Raw genomic sequence first — 24725 nt, 5'->3', positions numbered from 1 at the left:
TTGAAATACATCACAAACAATACATCCAGGCTGTCTTCCTTGAAAGTAAGGCAAACGGACAACGCCCAAGTGGAGTACTCAATTATACACCACTGTTGCCATGGTATCGGCTAATGGAGTAGCTGCACAGCTGATGTGCATCTAGTTATCTACTTTGGAACACCAATTGGTGGTCAGGATAGCACATGTTACCAATATTTAACTAGAAAAGGATGGCTTATCACACATTCAAATCATCCGTATATACCAGCAGAACGTTACAAAGAAGATTGAAACACAAACTGAAAAGGATTGAATCAACAGTCAACGGCGCATCGGGTTACTAATAAGGTATGTAGAACACTCAGTATGTCTATTTATTTAGTACCTGTTCTGTAATATTTAAAGTGCACGCAATCCATATAGTAGAAACAGTTATCTTGTAGTGGTGTATTGCTGAGCATAGTAATGCTTGTAGTATTTATGTGTGTACTGCTGTAGGTCACAGGGTAAACACTGCATACACCACAAGGGATGCTATATAAGGGCTTTGAACACAAATATTCCTCACCAGCTGCTGTCAGTGGCAGGGCTGGTCCAACAGGTATGTGCTATAACAGGGGATAGTATATGTTGATATATAGTAACAGTAGCCATATGTATGGGTGTATTACTGAGAATAACATGTCGAAGGTTGGCCCACTGTACAATTATGATTTGCATTGTGGGATATTGTGCCAATAACCGTGTAATGTACAGTATTGTAGGCAGATATGTATTACAAGTTACATAGCATTACTGTTATGTTAGGCAAACATTGATTATGTCTATTGGCATTTACAATACACAATAACAGGATACATATGACTTGTAGTTACCTGACAGTTTATGAGCATGATAGCAAAGTAAAATGGAAGAGTTAGTTCACTATCCATGTGCATAAGACATATAATAAGTGCAAAGGTAGGTACTGGGCTGTCTTACCAAGGGTATTTATAAGCCTAGCTAGAGTGTGTTGGCTTTCACCACCCCCACAGGTTAGTTCCTTGTGCCTCTGAATGGCAGAGCCATTAGTTCCCTGTGCCTCTGTCCAGCAGAGCTACTGCAGTGATCCCCAGGGTACATGTCTGTCTCCCATCTACATGTCAAGGTTTCCCTTGAAGAGTGCTAGTGAGAGGCCCTGCCTGATGTACATTGGAATCATGTTCCAAAGCATGGGGAGTCTCCAGGTCAGGAATCTATCCGTCCAGCATGTCCTAGTCATCGTTGTGGTCAGGTGTATATCCCTAGAGCTTGTGGCTCTCAGGGGCCTCTGTTTAGGTGGAGCATATACAGCAATACTGGGTTAGACATGGGCCTTGTATCTCAAGCAGAGATCACCTGTGAGTATGCGATATGCAACCGAGTACAGCTGGAGTTTCTTAGGTTGGGCTGCATAGGTCATCTGTTTGAGGTCAGTAATCCTCTTGGTGTGGTACTGTTGTGGTCTTCCAAGCTGTTGCAGTTGTCTTGTAAGCTATATCCCAAATGGGGTGTTGTATCCTTTAATGGGTCTAATAAGTCATGAGTAGAGAGGCACAATGGTCTCCTTTGTTCTGGATGCGAACCCATTAGAGATTAGGGGGCCACATAGAAGGATATTCTAACCACCTTGTCATTATGGGTATCGAAGGAAAGATTGCTATCTACTGGGGTTCCCAGATACCTTATTACCTTTTCTGTATGCAGGGGAATAGCACATATGTAGTAGTCAGTGGGTAATTAGTTATATCCAAAGGGGATGACTATGCACTTTTTGGCATTCAGCTTGAGGCCATGATATTGACACTAGGTATCTGTCTCAGTGCGTTCCTTCCAGAGGGTGTCTGTAACAGCTGGGTAAACAATTATGTCCCCTAGTTTGCAGTTGTCTGCAAACATTTTCAGCCAAAGCACTCCTGTGCTTGCCTGTACATCAGAAAATTATACACCAAACATGAAAGGTTCTAGGAATGAGCCCTGTACCTGTAACTGGTATAAAGTTGGACCTAGGTTATGCAACTGCCACTGTGTGGGTTCTGTCTGTGAGCCACTTTGCAGACCATCACATGACGTAGGGGTTAATGTTCAGGTGGGTGGATATGTCGATAATACCAGAATGAGGAATGGTGTTGAAAGCCTTTGAGAGATCTAGGTAGGTTGTTTGGACCTCCTTACCCTCATCTAATGCCTTGGCAACTGTCTCTAAGAAGTTCACCAGGTTTAGGAGGCATGGTCTGCCCTTAACAAAGGCAAACTGGGAGGGGGTCGAAGGTTTGGAGGTACCCAATGTCTCTGTGACTGAGATCCATGATGATGTGCTCCATATCCTTGCAGACCAGGCTAGTCAGGCTTATAGGGCAATAGGTCCAGTGGTCCATTGTGGCGCCACCTTTGTGGAGCGGGATAACTGTTACTGTGCACCATTCAGGGGGTTCAAAGCCCGATGCAAGGCTATTATTAAACATTGTGCGTAGGTGAGGAGCCAGTACATTCTGAAGTTCATGTAAAGTGCAGCATGGGATGTTGTCGGGTTCCATGGATGCTGTAATATTGGCTTTAGAGTGTGCAGCTTTTACCTGCGTAGTTGTGAGTACAGGGACTCTGCACTCTTCCTGCATAGATATGGACCCTTTAGGGGGCTATAGGGGGGAAAGGTAGCACTGAACCTATCTGCCAGGATGCTGGCAATATCAGTTGGTTCTGTAATGTTCTTGCCTTTGTGCTGTAACTCAGAGCAGATCTGGGTGTTGACATCGAGGTATTTGACATAGCTATAGAATGCTTTGTGGTTGTTGTTGGAATTAGTGGTGGTTTTGTTTTTGTAGCTAGCTTTGGAGAATCTTATAAGGGACCTCACCTTCTTACTGAAGCTGACCAGGTAACTCCTCCATGCATGGGATTGTACTCTCTTTTGCAACAGTGTCTCTCTCCTGTTCTACAGTTTGTTTATAGCAGGGGACCACCAGATTGGCTTCCTTAATTAGGAGTATAGCATCTTGGTTCTGTTTGGGATAGCACGATCCATGCACTCATGTAAGTGCTTATATAGTGCATTTGTGTAGGATTCAGCAGTTGTAACAGTATTGTCCATCTGCATGGGTGTCATGACGTTCCCCACATTTGTCTTAAGAAGCATGAAGTTGGCTTTAGACATATTATACTGTGGTTCTTATAATGGAGGGTGGGGGCGGGATGTGGATATCAATGGTGTTCAGCTTATGGTCTGATCAGACCACCGAGGAGTGGACTTCAGGTGTGGAACACCAGTCAGTCATGTTGGTAATGCCTAGGTCTAGGATATTGTTGCCCCTGGTGGGTGTGTGGATATGTTGATCCAGGGAATTGGTGTGTATGAATTCCGTAAAGCGTTGAGCTAATGACTAGGTACATGAGTAGTTTTCTCAGTTAATGGTGGGGTAGATTCAGTGAGACTATGTGATGAGTGTGGTGTGGTGCGAATGTTTACCTTCTCCACATGACTGTTAGGGTCAGGCTTGGTTGGAGAGAGCTTTACCTCCAGTTTGGCTAGATAAGTTCATCTCTCACAGGTTGTAGTGTTAGGTGGTAGGTGGAGAGGGTTGTCTGTCTACATGAGGCAATGTCTACATTGCCTCAAGATGTCGAGATTCATCAGATAGACAGGAGAGAACACTGGCAGCTGACCCTTGGACATGCCTGAATATAAAACTAATTTCCCCTAGATAAGTGAGGAACGTGAGTACAAGAGCTATTTTACTCTAAGCAAGTGAGGAAAGTATGTACAAAACCTGTTTACCTCTAGGTAATGAGGAAGATTGAGTGCTATAGTAATTAGTAGCTTACGTAGTGCTTACAAGTTCTGAACAACTGCTGAGCATGAATAAGCAATCCAGATAGGGTCTTGGATAACATAAACATACTGTCTCTCCCCCCAACAGGTACACAATCATATATCCATGTACACCTCAGAGCCCCTGTACCCACAACTATGCAGGTACAAGCTGCACTCAGGCTGCATGGGACCTGTCCACATCACAGGTTGTATCATACACATATGGCAAAACAAGTTGCTCTCCAAGTACACACCATGTAAAACATAGCTCCATGTCAGGCTGTGTACACACTGAATGGTGCACACCAACAGGTATCATAACCCACAAAGGAGGAGACACCACTGATAATGGGAACTACTGCACTACTACCCTGCTGAGTCTGATCTGAAAGGCCATGAACCTTGATTCAATTATTTGATGTCAGCAGTACAGATGTAGATGACAGTAAGGTTGATTTCACACTGCATATCATAACCTTGCCAGGTCATAGGACATCATCATCCATACTGTGTTCCACCTACACTCGGTATACTAGATGTACATTCCTATGTCACAGGAGTGTTTTGCAATGGGACTGCTGGCAGAACCAACACTACAGAAGGTGTCTGAATAAGACATGCTCATCACACCAGTGCCGGCTACAGTAAGACTTAATTGTATTCCTCCTCATTGTAGTCCATAACATACAGACAAACAGAAGGCATCTGCCTATTAAAGTATGCAAATGACTATGACCTAGGAGCAATAGCCGACTCAAGAGTGTTGTGGACAACATACAAAAGCGGGCTTTGTGGGTGAGGTGTGTATGACATATGGCCACAATCTTAAAGCTACATATGGCATTGTCACCCCTATGTTAATAACCCTGTACCCATGAACTACCACCTAGGCAGTGGTCAACATAATGGACACTGTGTGTAAGGGATGCAGCTGGCCAGTTGTCTTTCCTGTGATAGCCACATCACCACACCTGTCAGGTAGTCATAGGTGGCAACCCTAATCATGACAGGGTGCCATCCATGAATATAGAGATCATTGTCCAGCCATACACAACACTCAAGTGACCCATATCAGATCACATATTTCCTTTAAGGGGTATTGGCCATGTGCAGATGGCCTACACCAAGCCTTCCCATTCCCCATCTTCACTATGTAGCATGATGCATAATCTGAATAAATCCATGTCCAGCCCAATGATATTGGACATGCTACATGAACACATCCTGATCTCAAAGCATACTTCATGGACATCCACCTTCCTTGTACTAGGATCACCACATGCTAGACAGATCCTTGTCCCATACACTTTACATAGTCCTGTCATACTATGCATTCCTGTCCAACTGGCCCCAGAGACCTGCCTGTCAGCTACAGCCAGGTAACCTTTCATCCTAGATTCATACATGGCCCATGGCATATAGCCTACTAGTTGACTTTGACTGTACATGCTATAGTTGTTATCCATCCCTGCAAATACCATCTGGCTAGCCAGTGTCCCATGTGTAACACATGTGCAACACAGGTGATACATGGCAGGATGTCGAATTACTGTATGGTGCCGTGTGGATGTATATGGCAGAACACACACATGTAAAACCTTATGTGAGCAAGTCTGCAGGGTCACATGTCATGTCTGTTAAGGCAGTGTATGTCTTTATATGTGACATATACACAGGATCAAGGTCAACTGCATTAATGTGGACACATCCATCCATGTGCTGATAGGTAGGAACACCAGTACAGGCAAACAGACATGCTCATACCAAGACAGCATCCACATGGAGTATGAGCAATGTAATCAGGTGTCACACACACACACATATATGATGATAATATCCACTCACCATTGAGTGTCACATGTGTGTGACACAAACATGTCAGTGGTGACAGTGTCTTGTAGATTTGCAAATACAACTATTTAATCGTAATAAAAGTGATACATGTATGCTCAGCTGTAGCTCTGTATGTCTCTGTGAGTTACTGTGACCTGTCTCCATCATTATGTCTTCCAGGTATGCCACATGCAAGGCTACCCCCTTATACCCGCTTGGAAGATGAGGCCCTCATCCCATACCTACATGACAATCATGGTATCTGTTCAGCCATGTGCCACAGGATGCACAGCAGTGGGATGCCCTGTGGATGGAACTTCGCAGGAGGGTTAATAATGTTGGTGGCCACAACCGCACATACCAGCAGGTGCGCAGACACTGTACAGGCCTCATTAGATGGGCGAAATAGCGTGCAAATGCAATCATCAGGGAACAAGCTGCAACAGGTGGTGGACCACCAACCCACCCCCACACACACATACCGAGGAGCTACTGGCCAACCCAGGGACACCTGCAGAAAAACATCCACAAGTCTTAGCCGATATTGTGGAGGTGGGTGTCTCTCAACCACTGAGCCTGGAGTTGCCTGGTAAGTCAGTACTGCACCTATAACAACTATATTCCATATAGTTGCATGTGTCACTGTACAATATGTAATGTAACATCAAATGCAAGGCATGTATACACACATGCCGCATATGATAGTATGCTACTCTGTGTATGCACACATGTGCATACACCATAGTATAGTCTAATGTACTGGTGTATGTGTTAACATGCACATTGTACCCTGTAGCCATCATACAGGCATGGATAATGCTCATACTGCGGTGTTACTCTTATTTAGGTACCTCTGGTGTTCCGCTGCAACAGCAGCCCTTTGCAAGTGAGACTGTTATTATTTATCAGGCATCATAATCCACAGATTTATCTGCCATGTGGCCATTTACCACATGTACACATAGTGTATGGTTCTGTTACAATATACAGGTCAGGCCTGCAATGCATCACAATGCCTACCCATGTGCAACACTTGCAAACTATGTGAATCACCTCACCAACATGAATCCTCACAAACTGTCATTGCCAGATGTGTGGACAGCTGTGCATACAATGGTGGAGGTGCTGTTCACTGTAGGGACATGTACTACAGATCAGAACTACACATGTGGAGAATACAAACAGTACGACACAGTAGACTGGAGTATGGCCAGCCCACAGGATTCACTGGTGTGGATCATAGCCCTGCTATGAATGTCACACAATGTGATGCGCTATCTTGACATGTCCATGACATCTAGTGGCCTGGCTGCAACACTGCCTAACTAACCTGAAAACATATCTCACATACCACCCTTTGTTTGCATAACCCTGTCGTCAGTGGAGCATATGACATCTATGGGTGTATGTCATATGGGACAACACAGACATGTGAAATAGATGCTCGTCACAATAATTTGGCCAACACATGTACACACATGGCCATGGAGGATGGCCAGAGACATGAAACAAGATACACAGTAGACGTGATGTGTTACTGTGTACACCCTGTCGTACAATGGCTACACATACACATGGTCCAACTATGGGCTTTGTGTAATGGTTATATTGTAGATGTGGAACACTAGACATCCTACAGGCCTGTGCACATCGTGTGTAGGCGTGACATCAATCCTCCACATAAGATGTGTTGAACATCTTGAGGGCGTCACAACATGACAGCAGTCACCTGTACAGTATCCACATCAGCTCACAGATACAGTACATTCCCCTTGCTGGAGTCGGACATCAATGTCATACTTGCTCCTCGTGTGTGTGTGTGTGGTACACAGATGTCATGTGGGACATGGTGTACTGACGTGTTCGCCATGTCTGGCCATAGTTGCCAGGCAGCAGCAATATGGTTGCAGATGTGGTGTCATCCGTATACCCTTCAGTGACCTGTGTCACACATTCCACATCATGGTTTAGTGTGTATACACCTCAGTGACGTGGGTCACATTCCACAGTATATATGTATTGTATCTGAACACAGTCATGGCTATGAACTGTGCCTGTAACTCACAATGTATAACAATAGAGATGCCTCATGATTCCCTGCAATGGGCATGCACCTCACCTAAATGTGCAGTATATCTGTAGGGCGGACAGACAACACTGCATTGGGACACCATTACCCCACTGTATATTTGGCAGGGCACCATTGTGTTAAACATGTATGCATGTCATTGCACATGTCAACAGATCACATGTCATACTACATGCGATTGTCAAGGTCATATGCCACACATCAGCAGATGTACTGTTAACCTGTGCTGGTCTACATGGTGTAATACAGGGATGTATGCTAACTACTACTATGATTGTGTAATTTGCATGTAGTCTGCTATGACACATGCATGCTGTTGTGTGAAACCCAGGGATGTATGATAACTACCACTATTACTGTCTGAGCTGCATGCCATCTGCCATATCACATGCATGTTGCATGCCTTCTGTCATATCACATGCGCGTGTGTGTGTCTGTGTGTGTGTGTCTATTGTATAGATTGCAATGTACAGTTCTTGTCTGCCCTCACAGGTGATGTAGGTGCACTGCCCTTCTGCGGTCCATTTGATGTTGGTGTCCCCACAGACTCTAGCAGTGATGATGAATGTATGATTGAGGCGCAGGCAGGGTTGTCAGGGGCTGAAACTGTGCCATTGGTTGCCATTCCAGCTATATCCCCCTCATCCCCGCACACAGATCCCATGCCTGCACATACCCCATCACCAGTAGCCATAGAGGAAGGACAGTTGGTGTATGGTAGCTTGGAACAGGAAAGTGTGGGGACTATGGAAGGTGTGCCTGCACACCATGATGTCAGCCAACTGACTGATGGTGCCCCACACAGGCACGTGGCCAGTGCTGCTCATAGCAGGACCTCTGGCCAACATGCTCCAAGACAAAGCGCAGCAGCTGGTATCACCAGACACATGTTTCAGGCTGTAATGGAGGCACAGGCATGTGCTGAATGGCACAACAAAGAAGATCAGAGGCTTCAAAGGGCTGCTGTCCATTCTTTAAACAACAACTTCCAGGCAATGGTAATTGCTCAACAGCAGATTGCTGAAGCTTTGGATAGATGGTTGGGTGACATGGTTGGAGTCCTTGACCGTGGCATGATAATCTGTGAGCGTGAGCTGTCTGTGTTGGAACCTCTGGTAGGAGTGAGGAGTCAGGCATGTAGTCGTAGGCCTGCTACATCACCAGGTTCAGGTCTACATGTACGAGCTACCTCACTTGTCCACTCCTATAGTGGCGGTAGCAGCAGCAGTGCCTCTGGTGCTGTGCTGTCCACACCATGACAGAGCAGGCCATGTGCATGTGGCCAGGATGGTCCCAACAGGGACACCGTTCCAGTGGACAAGTGTCATCAGACAGTACCCAATCTGCACCTCTGCCTGGTAGTGCCCGTGCAACACCTGGAAGGCACAGGTCACATGTCCATGGCTGGACACAGTGAATTGTAAAACTTGGCATTTACAGTCCGCAGCTTTCAATAATACCCCTGTGTAGGCCAGACACATGCCAGAACTGTGTGCATACATACACCCACACACTGAAAATATATGTAGGGCACCGCAACACACACATGCATAACATCCACACATGCCCAATTAGATCAAAGGCCCTAACCCACACACATGATGCCATCCAATGGTGCAGCCTAGCCCTCTGGCAAACATTATCACACTGTGCATATGATGATGCCTGTGCCGCATCCCTGACATCCACACCATTGGTGCAGGTACATGCTCATATGGTCTGATGCACAGGGTGAACAGACTAGGAAGGTAAATGTAGTTTACAATTGTTGAGTACTGTTGACAGGCAGCAGACATACCATGTATTACAAGTGTACAATGCATTTCGTATGTGTCTTGTGTAACAACAGTAACTGCATGTTGGTCATGATGTTCTTCTGTCCTCCTTCAGGCCTAATTGCACGTGCCAGTGGATGTCAGTGTTTGCAGTTAGTGTCCCATATGTCAATGTGGACTACTCACAGGTATGTATGAATATACCAGCATGCACCATGTAGCTGCCACATAACAGTGAGAATGTCCCACATTCCAAACATGTCTACTGATCCAAGAGCATGATAGCTGTGTATTAAGCTACTGTGGCTACAGATGTGACATCCATACTGGGTGACATCACAGGTACAGTTAGGTGGAGTGGTGAGGTAAGAGCGGTCTAGCTGATTACAAGGGTAGAGGTCAGTGGGAAGTGTGATGCCTCATTGGGAAGCAGTAATACACATTCCCATGACAGGATGCCAACACACAACTGCACCCACACACTCAGATATTGACACACATGTATTCAGTGACACAGTAACACACCCACACACTCCCGGATTCACTGACACAGTAACACACACTCACACACAGTTGCTACTGTTGAGGTGAGGACCCCTCCCTATGTGCAAATCTTCATTACAGTACTGTGCACCTACATGATGTGCCACAGAGAATACACATGTACAGGTAGTCAGTATGACCTAAGATCGGGGACATCAACACGGATAGTAGATTGCATTGCCTGGATGGGGGGAGGGGTCGTATCAGTTCAGTATGGTAACATACATCCTCACTCCAGGGACCAGACATACATACACACACACACACACACGCACACACACACACACACACACACACACACACACACACACACACACACACACACACACACACTGTGGCATTCAGTATCGAATAAGCCTATGTCACGCACATACAGATACCTAACATGTGTGAGATACACGCCCCTACCTATGTCCTGCTTTCTACATTGCAGTCTTTACAGATGTGTACACTAGTGTACAGGAGAGTGAGTAACAATTGAGATGTATTCCCCACCATATGGGACATTATAGACACACGCAATCACACATGCCAGTACTGTGAATCAAAGACCTGCCTAGCTCATAATATGTATGACAGACTTACAGCAGTATTGCACACATTACAAAGTGTACTGACGCTTCCTTTGGCAACAGTGCTGATATATGCACACAGGATGTCTTAACTGTTAACAGGTGTCAAGTGATTTACCTTCGGTGTCACCCTGACTGCTGTCTAAGTTGTGTGTTATGTCCTTCAGTTAATGAAACCATTGCTTACCAGTTACACAGGTTATTGTAGGACCGCTTGTGACACACCTGTGAGCTGTCCTCAGCAAACATCCATATGCAAAGATGCCCCACCACTTAGTTATTTCCACACATCTGTCCATACATGAGGTACATCTTTCCATACATTCAGCATTTCACCATATACAGTTGGCAATGTTGAGGCTGCATTGCAACTGCATGATGTACTAGGATACACGTCACCTGCATACATCAGAAACTGCACACTCATGGTATCTGAATGCACACCACTACATGTATATGTGTGTAGGTCCTACAATCCTTTCATTTGGGCATGTTTGAGGTATTGCAATTGGTGGACATGCATAATGACATACATGACACATGGACTGTTGTATGATATGATAGGTGTAATGGGTGACCGGTACAGAGGGAATGTTACCTCTGTCAATATTGATATCACACCTTATGTACTGTTAGCATTCAGCAGCCATGGGCCTACATTCCATGTGCATGTGTGTAATGGCTGTAGCCACCTGTTTGAACAAAGGACAACAACAGCTACGCTATTTACATGTATGTTTTGTGTGTGTGTGTGTGTGTGTGTGTGTGTGTGTGTGTGTGTGTGTGTGTGTGTGTGGCATGTACATACCCAGTGCAGGTACATGTATGTCATATCCAAACATGAGGGTGTGTACTGGTGTACAGCAACAGTCATCTGCTAATGCTGTAAATAACCTAGGGCCCCTGGTATGTGTACAGCTGACCTGGTTACAGACAGTGGTATCATTACATTGCATAAAACATGATCAAACTGTGCCAGTACATGGGTACTCTCTACAGGTGATGTAGAGCTTGATACAGTCCACTGGTCAAGGGTCACATGGTGGTGTACTCTTATATGACCTACAACATGTATGGATGCATGCTGGTGGTCCGAGGGCATGGTAGTGTCTGAGATTTACATCCTAGAATGCAGTATGTGACACTGTGTCCTGCACATGACTCATCTGTGATGCCTTTTGTGGGAGTACCAGTCAGTACATGTGAGTGGCCTCTATGTATGTAGGGACACCACCACCTGGAGTGGTCTGTACCTATGTTATGGCCCACATGTCTGATTCTGAGGTATATGGTGGTAGTGCTATTGTGCATTACAGAGCCATCAGCCAGGTGTTTTTCACTGCACAGATGTCAGTACTCCCCATTGTTGGATCTACAGTGAGCAGCTGTGATTATGGACACTACACATCTAGCACTGGTTAGCATAAGCATACAATGCAGTTGTCCTGTAGGTGTCAGGGTGTTATCCTGTGTTTAGGACATTTGCCTTGGAATGGCACTGCATGGGCGGATGCAACTTGGGTATTATCCCCACTCCCTTGAATCATGGATGCATGTGATATGTGTCAAAGGCCTGTCTACTGTCAGTCATGTCATCCCAAAATGACAAACACTGGACAACCTTGTACTTACAGCAGGACAGTGGCTCATTGTGTTGTTCAAGCAGTTGCCACCTCTAGCAAGGCTCATTGTGTTGGTCAAGCAGTTTCCACTCCTAGCAAGACATCACTGCTTGGTATAGGATGGCACATCTAAGGTGATGGACAGCAGCAGATGTTGTGTAAAAGACTGGTGTCAGATATATGTAGAGCAGTGTTCCTGCTAACAATGACAACTACTAACACCAAAGCCCATTACAATGTGTTCCTTATGTCTACCTGTAATAGCATGGCCACTGTGGCCTTCCGTGTTTAGAATCAGAGTGCATCCCAGACTGCCCTGTGCTACTAAGTGTGTGAGCATGCCCAGTGACACCTTGTGTCAGTTATGTGCCTCTCTGTATGGGCATGGCCATTGTAACCCTGTATAGTGATAGTAGTCATCCATTCCACAGATGGGCATACTCCAGGTCAGGATAGATTCCTACTTTAAACACACAGGTTCACAGGTATGTACATCTTAACTGCTAGCATCCCTGTTGATGTCCGCATTCCTAGAAGGTCATAATGACAGCCTTGTAATGTGTAGTCTATGTGGCTCAACTTGTAACTATGTAGTATTGTAATAGTGATCTGTAAATAGGCAGGTGTTCTGTTCCCACCACTGGTGTATGTGTGTGTGTGTGTGTGTGTGTGAGTGTGTGTGTGTGTGTGTGTGTGTGTGTGTGTGTGTGTGTGTGTGTGTCTTTTTCCCCGTTTGCCAGAAGACTGAAAAATGCTTTTAGACTGCTCACACTCCATACAATTCTTATACCCACCTTTGGCAGGGCTGATGATGTCACCCACCTACAAATACACCTCTAGGGTGTGCTGTGTCCCAATAATCTCAGTAGCACGTTCTGTAAATGTGTAATGCTGTAGTGTAATAAAGTAGTTAGGTTGGTGTTCGAATCCTAGACATGCCGTGAGTGTGTGTATGTGTGTATTTGTCACCATCTGCCTGAGGACTGAGTAATGCTTTTAGACTGCTCACACTCCATACATTTCTTATACCCACCTTTGGCAAGGCTGATGATGTCACCCAACTACAAATACACCTCTGGGAGTGCTGTGTCCCAATAATCTTGTTAGTGCGTTCTGTAACTGTGTAATGCTGTAATATAATAAAGTAGTTAGGTTGGTGTTCTAATCCCAGACTTGCCGTGTGTGGGTGCTTGTCCCCGTCTGACTGAGTAATGCTTTTAGACTGCTCACACTCCATACATTTCTTATACCCACCTTTGGCAAGGCTGATGATGTCACTCATCTACAAATACACCTCTGGGAGTGCTGTGTCCAAGTAATCTCGGTAGTTCGTTCTGTAACTGCATAATGCTGTAGTATAATAAAGTAGTTAGGTCGGTGTTTAATCCCAAACTTGCTGTGTGTGTGTGTGTGTGTGTGTGTGTGCGTGTGTGTGTGTGTGTGTGTGTGTGTGTGTGTGTGTGTGTGTGTGTGTGTGTGTGTGTGTGTGTGTGTGTGTGTGCGTGTTTGTCCCCATCTGCCTGAGGACTGAGTAATGCTTTTAGATTGCTCACACTCCATACATTTCTTATACCCATGTTTGGCAAGGCTGATGATGTCATCCATCTACAAATACACCTCTGGGAGTGCTGTGTCCCAGTAATGTCAGTAGTGCATTCTGTAACTGCTTAATGCTGTAGTGTAATAAAGTAGTTAGGTCAGTGTTATAATCCCAGACTTGCTGTGTGTGTGTGTGTGTAATAAAGTTGTTAGGTCAGTGTTATAATCCCAGACTTGCTGTGTGTGTGTGTGTGTGTGTGTGTGTGTGTGTGTGTGTGTGTGTGTGTGTGTGTGTGTGTGTGTGTGTGTGTGTGTGTGTGTGTGTGTGTGTGTGTGTGTGTGTGTGTGTGTGTGTGTCCATGTGTGTGTGTTTGTCCCCGTCTGCCTGAGGACTGAGTAATGCTTTTAGACTGCTCACACTCCATACATTTCTTATACCCACCTTTGGCAAGGCTGATAATGTCACCCATCTACAAATACACCTCTGGGAGTGCGGTGTCCCAGTAATCTCAGTAGCACATTCTGTAACTGCGTAATGCTGTAGTGTAATCAAGTAGTTAGATTGGTGTTCTAATCTCAGACTTGCTGTGTGTGTGTGTGTGTGTGTGTGTGTGTGTGTGTGTGTGTGTGTGTGTGCGTGTGTTTGCCCCCATCTGCCTGAGGACTGAGTAATGCTTATAGACTGCTCACACTCCATACATTTCTTATACCCACCTTTGGCAAGGCTGATGATGTCACCCATCTACAAATACACCTCTGGGAGTGCTGTGTCCCAGTAATGTCGGTAGCACATTCTATAATTGCATAATGCTGTATTGTAATAAAGTAGTTAGGTCAGTGTTATAATCCCAGACTTGCCATATGTGTGTGTGTGTGTGTGTGTGTGTGTGTGTGTGTGTGTGTGTGTGTGTGTGTGTGTGTGTGTTTGTCCCCATCTGCATGAGGACTGAGTAATGCATTTAGACTGCTCACACTCCATGCATTTCTTATACCCACCTTTGGCATGACTGATGATGTCACCCATCTACAAATACACCTCTGGGAGTGCTGTGTCCCAGTAATGTCGGTAGCACATTCTGTAACTGCGTAATGCTGTAGTGTAATAAAGTAGCTAGGTCGCTGTTCTAATCCCAGACATGCCAAGTGTGTGTGTGTCTGCCTGTGTGAGACAAGTACAGTGCTTTGTAGAGTATGCACTTTCTGTACAAACCGCATGACCACATTTGTCATTCCTGCTGTTGTCACCCACCTAGGTATACACCTGTAGGCATCCCGCAACTCAATATTCACCGTAGCTCATGCCCTACATGCATATTGCTGCAGTGTGATATGGTAGGGGTTTGTATACAGAACATGGCAAGTCTGTCAGAGCCTGTGTAGAATTGGCCATGATTGTCTTACCATTGGACATGTTTGGGAGTGGATTTTGTAGTTTTCCTATATGGTGTCCATCTTACGACACATTGGCCACCTCACGAGGAGTACAGCTGTCAGTAAGCCATGGGACTGTATTAGCAAGCCATACCCATACATCTGGCAAAAGGCCTGGTGAACTAAGTATGCAGCCCTACTAGTATCCGGTATATGTCCCGCACCCGTGTGCCATGCACAAATAAACTTGCCTAGGATATCCCGCTATGTTGCTAGTACCATGCACATTGATGATAGATAGTAGGCATGGTGTGAATGCAGTGGCCTGCAGAGTACATGACACCCTGTACAGTGGTACAATAAGCACATATATGCAGACATTGTGCCTTTACTATGTTCCACACTGAATGCCTGAAACATATGTGGTGCCATCAAATGTGATCCTCAGAGGCCAAACAATGCTGTACACATACGCCCTGTATGGACCCATGCCACTGACACAATGGAATACCTGTATCATACTATCAATGCAGGTGCAGAGTTGACCTGCTCACTATCAGCAGGTTTTGCCACAACATGCCAGTATTGGCATATCGGGGGATAACAGGCTGTGTACACAGCATGTGTCTGCCAAACCAGGTACACCTGTACATGTCACCGTACAGTATTGTTGGACATGCACATCCCAGGCAATGTCCATGTGAAGGACTATCAAACACAGACATGCCATGCATTGCAAAGCTATGGCCATACACATTGGTAACTAGGATGTCAGGCCAGATAATGCAGTACCCATCTGTGTGGGACATTGCAGACACTACACCCCTGCACTGCATACCATTGTTGGGTGACGCGGTTTCAAGGATTACCCCTCACCCAGCCTTGTATAGCCATCTTGCACAGCCAACCACTACACACCCATGAAGCAATGCATACCTGCATGCCAGTACTGGCACCTTGTGTCTGCATGTGGGTTGTGATGCTCCCAACCACAGTCACTCCCAGTATAACCCTCATTGGCATACCAACAGATGCCAAGCACTTTCACATGCCCTAGCCCATAGAACCTCCAGATATCCCTGTGGTGCATGTAGTCCTGTGCATTACTGCAGTGTGGCAAACTAAGTAGTTAGGTTGTGTATTTGTGGCCCTGGCAAAGGTGTCAATGCATGTCCATTAGAGAGTGTGATTGTGGTGACAATGGCATCCGTTCACATGGCCAGCCATGTGTGCCACACGTAATGTATGTCTACTATATCTCTGTTGCAGATGTCTCTCACCCACACACATATATGTTCTTACAGCACAGCAACATGTCGCCTTTGTGGCACATGTAGTAATGTCATGCACATATAATAGTAAGAGTGGTCAGTCAGGGGTTTGACCCCTGTACTGTTCGGCGTGTGGCAGAAGATGCTTAGGGTTAAGTCTCCAAGCCCTTCCCTTGTGTACTTTGCCTGTCCCACCCACACACTCTGGTGGATGTGAAGGAGTACACCTACACAGCAGCAGCATGTGTATTGTAAGTGATGGACATGGTCAGGTGATGGCCTCTGCACCTATTGCAGTTCTCCTCTAGCTGATTGCATGTGGTACAGCTGTGATGGTGTTCGCATAGCCATCCACTTGATAAACACAGTATGCTATCTCGGGAAAACATGTTGTTATTTGGCCATGACAGTCGCTGTGATTGGTACCTGGATGTGGTGTTCTGACACAGCATCACAGATGATATCTGGATGTACCTCAATCATTTTCCACAGTGGGAAATAGCCTAAAGACAGGAGGGTGATGTGCCACACATGACTACAGCATGTAAGTGTAGCTATGCTGCATTGAGACTACTGCCTGTTTAACATGTGTGTGGTAATGGCTATGCTGCATGTTATAGTACAGACATGACAGTACTCTGTTCATGAGGGACCCCCATCTGTAGGGCCATCTGTGAACTGGTCAGTGTGTGCAACCATTTGTTTCCTGTGTTAAACACTGAACACACATTTGTGCACAGCAGAAGCATGGTGTGAGGATTGCAGACAGTATATGATGATAGGGATGTGTTACTGCCACCGCATTCCTGACTGGACATGTGTCACATGAGACAGTGGTATGACAGACACTGTCTTGGGTTCCCAGTGACAAGCCAATAATGGGCAACTGTTCATAGCTGTGGTCACACGTCTACTACACATTGTACAGATGGCATGCAGTATATATGCATGTGTTGTGCTCACTCTACAGATGTATACCATCTGTTGTGTTGGGTTAATGGTGATATCTATGCATACTGTTGTAGGTAATCCTGTATGCTGTTGTGTTGGGTTGATAGTGTTATCTATGCAATCTGTCGTAGGTAATCCTATATGCTGTTGTCTATCACTAAGCCATATGTGGGTTTAAACTGCAACACTATAGGCTGAATGGGTTGGGAGGTCCCAGCAGAACCTCCTGTCCCACTTCACCTGACCATGGCACTGGGCACTAGCACATCTGGGGCCCAGCCTTAGACATCAACCTCTGTTGGCTCTGCACCAACTTCTGGTGGTACCACCACTGAGGATGGAGCATGTCCCCCCTGGGAGTGGGACCAGACAGATACATGTTTGCTATCAAGCAGTCCCGGACATGTTGCATTGGTGGCTCACTAAGGGGTTCCGAAGCCAGATACACCAGCTCAAGGGTGGAGTGTCACATTTACAGGGTGATGCTGCCCCTCCTGGACAGCCCCCAGCACTGCCTGCTTTGCAGCTGTTTAGGTGCAGTGGCAGTTGCCCATGGCTGGGGACCTCCATCCCACTGTTCCCATGAGCTTGTGAATGCCGAACACCCATCCCTATCTGGGGTGTATCTCCCCCACATGTGTCATATACCAACCCTGTATGCTGACTTTTCTGTGATCCCACCTATCCTCCACGGCCATACCTACACTCCTTCCCCTACATCCGACCCTCACCTAAGGAAACATAAGGCCAATCAGCTCCTAGGACAACATCTGCCATATACATAGCTGTCCATTGCACACACATGCCCACTGGACACATGAAACCCTTGTAATATGCATCACAACATACTCCTGTTATCCTCACCCCTGTCCCTCAGGCGCCACGCCTGGTATGCACATCACTCCTACATGGTCCAGGTACACGTGATGAGGATGACCCCATTGTACACACAACACTACCTGTCTCTCTGTGGTTACCCCATTTACCTTTATCATGATGATGATGTTACACATAGCACCTTGCAAGAGTACTGTTCACACATAATGATTGGACAGGTACAGTTTTGTTAATGTACATTACATGCACAGAGTGATGTATATGGCCAATGTACAACTATTTGCATGTATGAATGACACATGTCTGTCTGAGGGAGTCATGAGATCACATAGAGCAACACCACTACATAATACAGGCATCGCTGGTGTTTCCCGTTTCATTCGTTTTTAATGCTTTGTTGCCACATGGTATGTTCCTGATATATCTCTATATATGTATGTACCTATATGCTGGACATAAACACTCATATATACATCTACATGATGGGATACATTCCTATACTGTTGAATGACTGCGCTGCATGATATGTTTGTGATACTGTATATCTGCCATGGCATATTGGTAATTCACATTAGCTGTGTACGCAGGGTCCTGGTTCTGACCCTTGCAAAGGACGTTTATTTGGTTGCAGGGCAGAACAAGCCCATCGGATACGGAGGGAGTAAGGCACATTAAACCAGTTGGGAGCGGGTGTGCGTGGGTTTGCACAGTGTTAAGTACTGCTGACCTCTGGTTACAGCTTCTTACACTCGGTTAGCCTCTACATTTCTTTACCAGTGTAATACTCACATACTGGTAGCCAAACACGCTTACACTCACTCGCTCCCACACTTGCAAATGCACCGACATTGGTGCTTGCATCTGTCACTCACACCCCAGGGTGGGAGTGAGGACCACAATATTACCTTGTGATGCCTATTACATCGGACTACATGACTACAGTATCGGGAATGGCTGCCCATTAGGCGATGACATGGCATTCGACTGTACGGAAAAAGCGGCCTGTCCAGTGAATTAATCATATTATTTGTGTGTTCCCATAGCTGGCCTTAGGCATAGGCCAACTAGGCAGCCACCTAGGGCACCGCTCTAGCAGGGATGTTATTCCAGCATTTATTTGGTGTAGGTAGGCAAAGTTGTGGATACTGGGTAGTGTGGTGCGGGGCACAGTGGAGCCCTTCTGCCTAGGGCACCAGTTGACCTAAGGCCACTCCTGTAGTGTTCCTCATACAATCTGCTCCCTCCTTGTGATGCCTATTGCATCGGACTACATGACTACAGTATCGGGAATGGCTGCCCATTAGGCGATGGCATGGCATTCGACTGTATGGAATCAGCGGCCTGTCCAGTGAATTAATCATATTATTTGTGTGTTCCTCATACAATCTGCTCCCACCTTGTGAAGCCTATTACATCGGACTACATGACTACAGTATCGGGAATGGTTGCCCATTAGGCGATGGTATGGCATTCGACTGTACGGAATCTGCGGCCTGTCCAGTGAATTAATCATATTATTTGTGTGTTCCTCATACAATCTGCTCCCACCTTGTGATGCCTATTACATCAGACTACATGACTACAGTACCGGGAATGGCTGCCCATTAGGCGATGGCATGGCGTTCGACTGTACGGAATCAGCGGCCTGTCCAGTGAATTAATCATATTATTTGTGTGTTCCTCGTACAATCTGCTCACATCTGGCTGATACATGAGAACCGAGACTCTTCAATACAGACAAGTAATTGGGTTTTGGGAGCCACATCCGTCGGCTGAGTCATGCTACCGCATACCTATTATAGGTTTGCCAATTTTTCAATTGGCCAAGGTGGGACTTTAGGGTTAACACCTGTCCCAATTTGTGAGGGACCGTCCCTCTTTAGACAGTTGTGTCCTGTGAAAATAATCAAGACATAGCAAATATCCTGATTACAGGACAGTATTATATTCTATGTTTCTTTAATAGGTGCATAAAACAGTTATTTTATATATGAATATGTGAAGTAGCATAAGCAATTTAAATGTTACTAGAATAAGCTTTTATTTGTGCAAATAAGTATAATTCTGTACTATGCATTGCTGTATGTATGTTTTGTCCTGGAAAGGCTGACATTTCTACAGAACATGTTCCACTTTGGCCATTTGGAAAGATGGCAACCCTATAAGTCCTGCATGTACAGATGTCAGATTTTGCAGGGCAACACATACCCACAGCCAGTAGAAAGGAGAGTATTTCACTGTTTTGCCTAAATAAAAGGTTATTCTTGTAGCATTATAGTTGCTTATATTGTTTCTTATAACATTTAGGTGTTTTAGATACAAAAATAATTGTTTTATGCAACTACTACAGACAATATAGGAAATCTTTGCCGTAAATCACAGGACATTTGCCATAATTACATTTATTTTGCAGGACACAACTGCCCAAAGAGGAGTGTCCCTTGCAAAGGTGGACAGGTGGTAACCACGAACCCTATTATTCTATCATCTTTCTAAGGTAGTCGGCGGAACATGCGTTTTCTCTCATTAGCAGACCTCTCATATGAATGGGAAGAATGAACACTGAATAAGGGACACTGCATAACAACCTCAGAGACACATTTAGAAGGTTGGTGCTATTAACCTGATACATTGACGGACCCAGACCACATATGTATTCATACACATTGTCTGAGGTACATGCTGTTTATGACTCTTACATGTTGTCATTATTCATTATGTGTATTCCGCCACCTTTCCTCCTAATATCACTAGGTCTAGGAGGGTTTAGTTGGGACTGTGTTAGATTCTGATTCGTAATCATGGATGTCCCTGGTATTTGGGGACAGTTCAATGATATGGTCTCTATGTGTTCTCGCAATGGTTTACAGACTATCCAGTAGATGTGCTCTTAAGGTTTGGGAGGTATGGGCATCTGCTATACCCACATCGGAATATTACTTACATCCATGGGGCGGTCCTAATAAGTCTCTGCCAGCCAACACCTGCATGCCTAGGCCCATAATCGCATACCCTCTACAGCACTCATCCTTGCTGTGGGCGCAGGTGGAGTATGAACACACCCCTACACACAGCCCACTCTCCCCGTGTCAAGACACATGTCGTACATTGTGTCAACCCATGTGTTATCAGGCTTGCACAACCTACTGTTCCGTGTACAGCTACATCCTGGTTGCAGCAATCTTTACTGGCCTTGGCTGGAAGAACAACAATTTTGGTGTCCCACAAGGGAGATCACTGTCCATGTTTAAAGTGTAGACCTTGTAGATCTCTCCCACTGGTAGTTTCCTATCAGTGGTCTGGGAAGCAGTGGTGCATTTACCTTTATTGCATGTCTGTATGTCTCACCAGCCTAGCTGGGGGGGGGGGGGTAGATGTTTGTTTATTGGACCACCCACCAACATATGCCCGGACTGAACATATGTTACCCGTAACTGCTGTATCATATCCTAGGTATATACATGTGTATATTTACTGTAATATATATATATATATATATATATATATATATATATATATATATATATATATACATTAATATATACAGATATATCTGCATATGTATGCATACATGTATATTTCTGTCTATATATATATATATATATATATATATATATATATATATATATATATATATATATATATATATATATATATATATATATATATATATATATATATATATATATATGAATATATATATATACATCTGTGTGTCTGTAGACCAAAACATTCCCTGCTCATACACATTTACACATGCGTAATGGTGTTTACATATGCTTCACCAGCATACTAGTGCCTTATTCATTATGACACCGACACTTCACTCCAGTTATCTTGTAATTGGTATTTAGCACGTTATACAGTGGACAGATGTCGCAATATGTTCATATACGGATTACCGATGGTAATTGGAATGTGATACAGTGTGATTCAACCCATCCCTCTCCTGCACAGCCTATTATTCCATCTACTGTCGATGTTTGTATGTGCACATTCCTATTATTTATGTCAACAAATGGAATGCATGTGTTACAGAGAATGTGCTTTAACATATTGTTGTCTGCATGTATGTAGGCATATATACCTATTACAAACTAGCTGACCTCCACGGGGCAGTCCATTAGAACCGGGGCATCCAACCTTGGCACGACTGGATTCATAATTGCATACCCATAGTTCCTCCACCCCACCTGTGATGGATTTACATGCGTAACATCCATTATCCACTTGTTATTGCAGCCATGACATACCTTTACACATTGCCCTCTCCAGAGCGTTTGGGGCCCTACACACATTTTGTCCCACCTCATGTATTCAAAGGGTCTCCCGCCATGTATATCTGCACATACTTGCCATTCCTGGGGTTATGGAATACGGCCATTTGCGCTTTACAATTTTTGGTGGTCACAGCATGGACTACATTCTGTCTGTGTGTAAAGTAGACTTAGCAATTCAATGATGTTACTCCCACTGGTAAAATCCTGCCTGTTGTGTAAGTAGCGGTGCTCTGCTCACTCCTGTGCAGCTTTGTATGACATACACTGACAGACTATATAATACCATAATTACTCTTGATTCCCTTCACATCACTTGTGTATGCTTTATTGTTACGACGTTCATTCTTCATATATATATATATATATATATATATATATATATATATATATATATATATATATATATATATATATATATATAGATATGGTTCTAGGTTATAACATTGACAGCCTACATCACCGACAACGGATTAGCGGGCGCCAGAAGATCGACATGCGGAAGACCGACGCTACAGATCAAAACGCCGAAGCCAAGGATAGTGACTTGGAAAAAGGCTGAGTATGCGGTGGTGACGGACGTTAGGGTGCGAGTAAGGTAAGTGTGGATATTGACTGTCTGTGGGGATAGGGGTGGGTTTAGTGATTTAGGGTCAGTGCACGGGTTAGGTAAGTGTGCAGTAGTAGTATTTTTTGGGTTGGGGGCGGGTTAAGTGAGTTAGGGTTAGGGCGCGGGTTAGGTAAGTGTGCGGTAGTAGTATATTTTGGGTTAGGGGCGGGTTAAGTGAGTTAGGGTTAGGGCGCGGGTTAGCTGAGTGTGCGATAGTGACAGACCTTAGGGTAAGGTTCATAGGTTCATAGGTTCATAGGTTCATACTAGGCTATCTGCCCAAGGGCATTTATAAGCCTAGCCCATAGTTATGTGGCTTTCGCCACCCCTTTAGTTTGAATAAAACTATGCCTATTATTTTGCTGTGCCTCTGTCAAGCAGTGACACTGAAGTAATCCCTGGGGTATATCTGCGATCTCCCATCCATTGGTCAAGATTCCTCTTGAACAAGGCCAGCGAGGTGCTCTGCCTCACATGTACCGGGATTTTGTTCCACAGCATAGGGAGTCTCTGGGTGATGAATCTGTCCCTCCAGCACGTTCTATTAATAACCGTGTCAAGGTTTAAGTCTCCTGCCCTTGTGGTTGTGAGGGATCTAGATTTTTTGAGGTGAAGCATATTCATCAAATCTGGGTTTGACATGGCCTTATATGTCAGGCACAGGTCACCTCTGAGCAAGCGGTATGAGACTGAATAGAGCTGGAGTTCTTTCAGTCAGGCAGCATAAGACATATTTTTGAGACCCTTTATCCTTTTGGTGAGGAACTTTTGGGGCCTTTCCAGCTGCTGCAGGTGTCGGGTCAGATACATTCGAATGGGGCATTGTACTCAATCATAGGTCTAATGAGTGATGAGTACAGGGGACGATGACCTCCCTTGATCTAGATGTGAATCCCTTCATGATCAGGTGGGCAATGTAGAAGGTTTTCCTAACTACTTTAGCAACATGAGTGTCAAACGAAAGGCTACTGTCAACCTGGGTCCCCAGATCCCTGATGACTTCTTCTGTGCTCAGTGGATTGCCACCTATATGGTAGCTAGGGGTAACCTTGTTTTTCCCGAAGGGTATGACTATGCATTTCTTGGCATTTAACTTTAGGCCATGGCTCTGGCACCAGTTATCCATTTCTGTGAGGCCCTTCTGAAGGATATCTGTGTCAGATGTGTTTTCGACTATGGCCCAGTTTGCAGTCATCTGCAAACTTTGTCAGCCATAACCCTCCTGTGTTTGCTTGTACTTCAGAAAAGTAGATGCCGAACAAGAGTGGACCCAGGACTGAGCCCTGTGGGACACCACTTATGACAGGCTTTGAGTCTGACATGGCTCCAGCAACTCTGACCATGTGGGTTCTGTCACTTAGCCAGTTTGCAACCCATCTTGTGATGTATGGGTTTACATTCAAGCTGATGAGTTTTTCGATGATACCTGAGTGGGGTATTGTGTCGAAGGCCTTTGCCAGGTCGAGGTAGGCTGTATGGACTGCCTTTCCCTCATCAATGGCCTTGGTGACTGTCTCGAAAAAGTCAACCAAGTTTAAAAGGCATGATCTGCCTTTGACAAAGCCAAACTGGGTTGGATCCAAAGTCTGCAAGTTCCCTATGTCTTTATTTATGAGTTCCATTA

The sequence above is a fragment of the Protopterus annectens genome, chromosome 2.part1 (assembly GCF_019279795.1).
Source record: "Protopterus annectens isolate FY-2018-M chromosome 2.part1, PAN1.0, whole genome shotgun sequence".
Classification (NCBI taxonomy): domain Eukaryota; kingdom Metazoa; phylum Chordata; order Ceratodontiformes; family Protopteridae; genus Protopterus; species Protopterus annectens.
The sequence above is the reverse complement of the archived record's forward strand: the minus strand, read 5'-3'. Positions refer to the sequence as shown.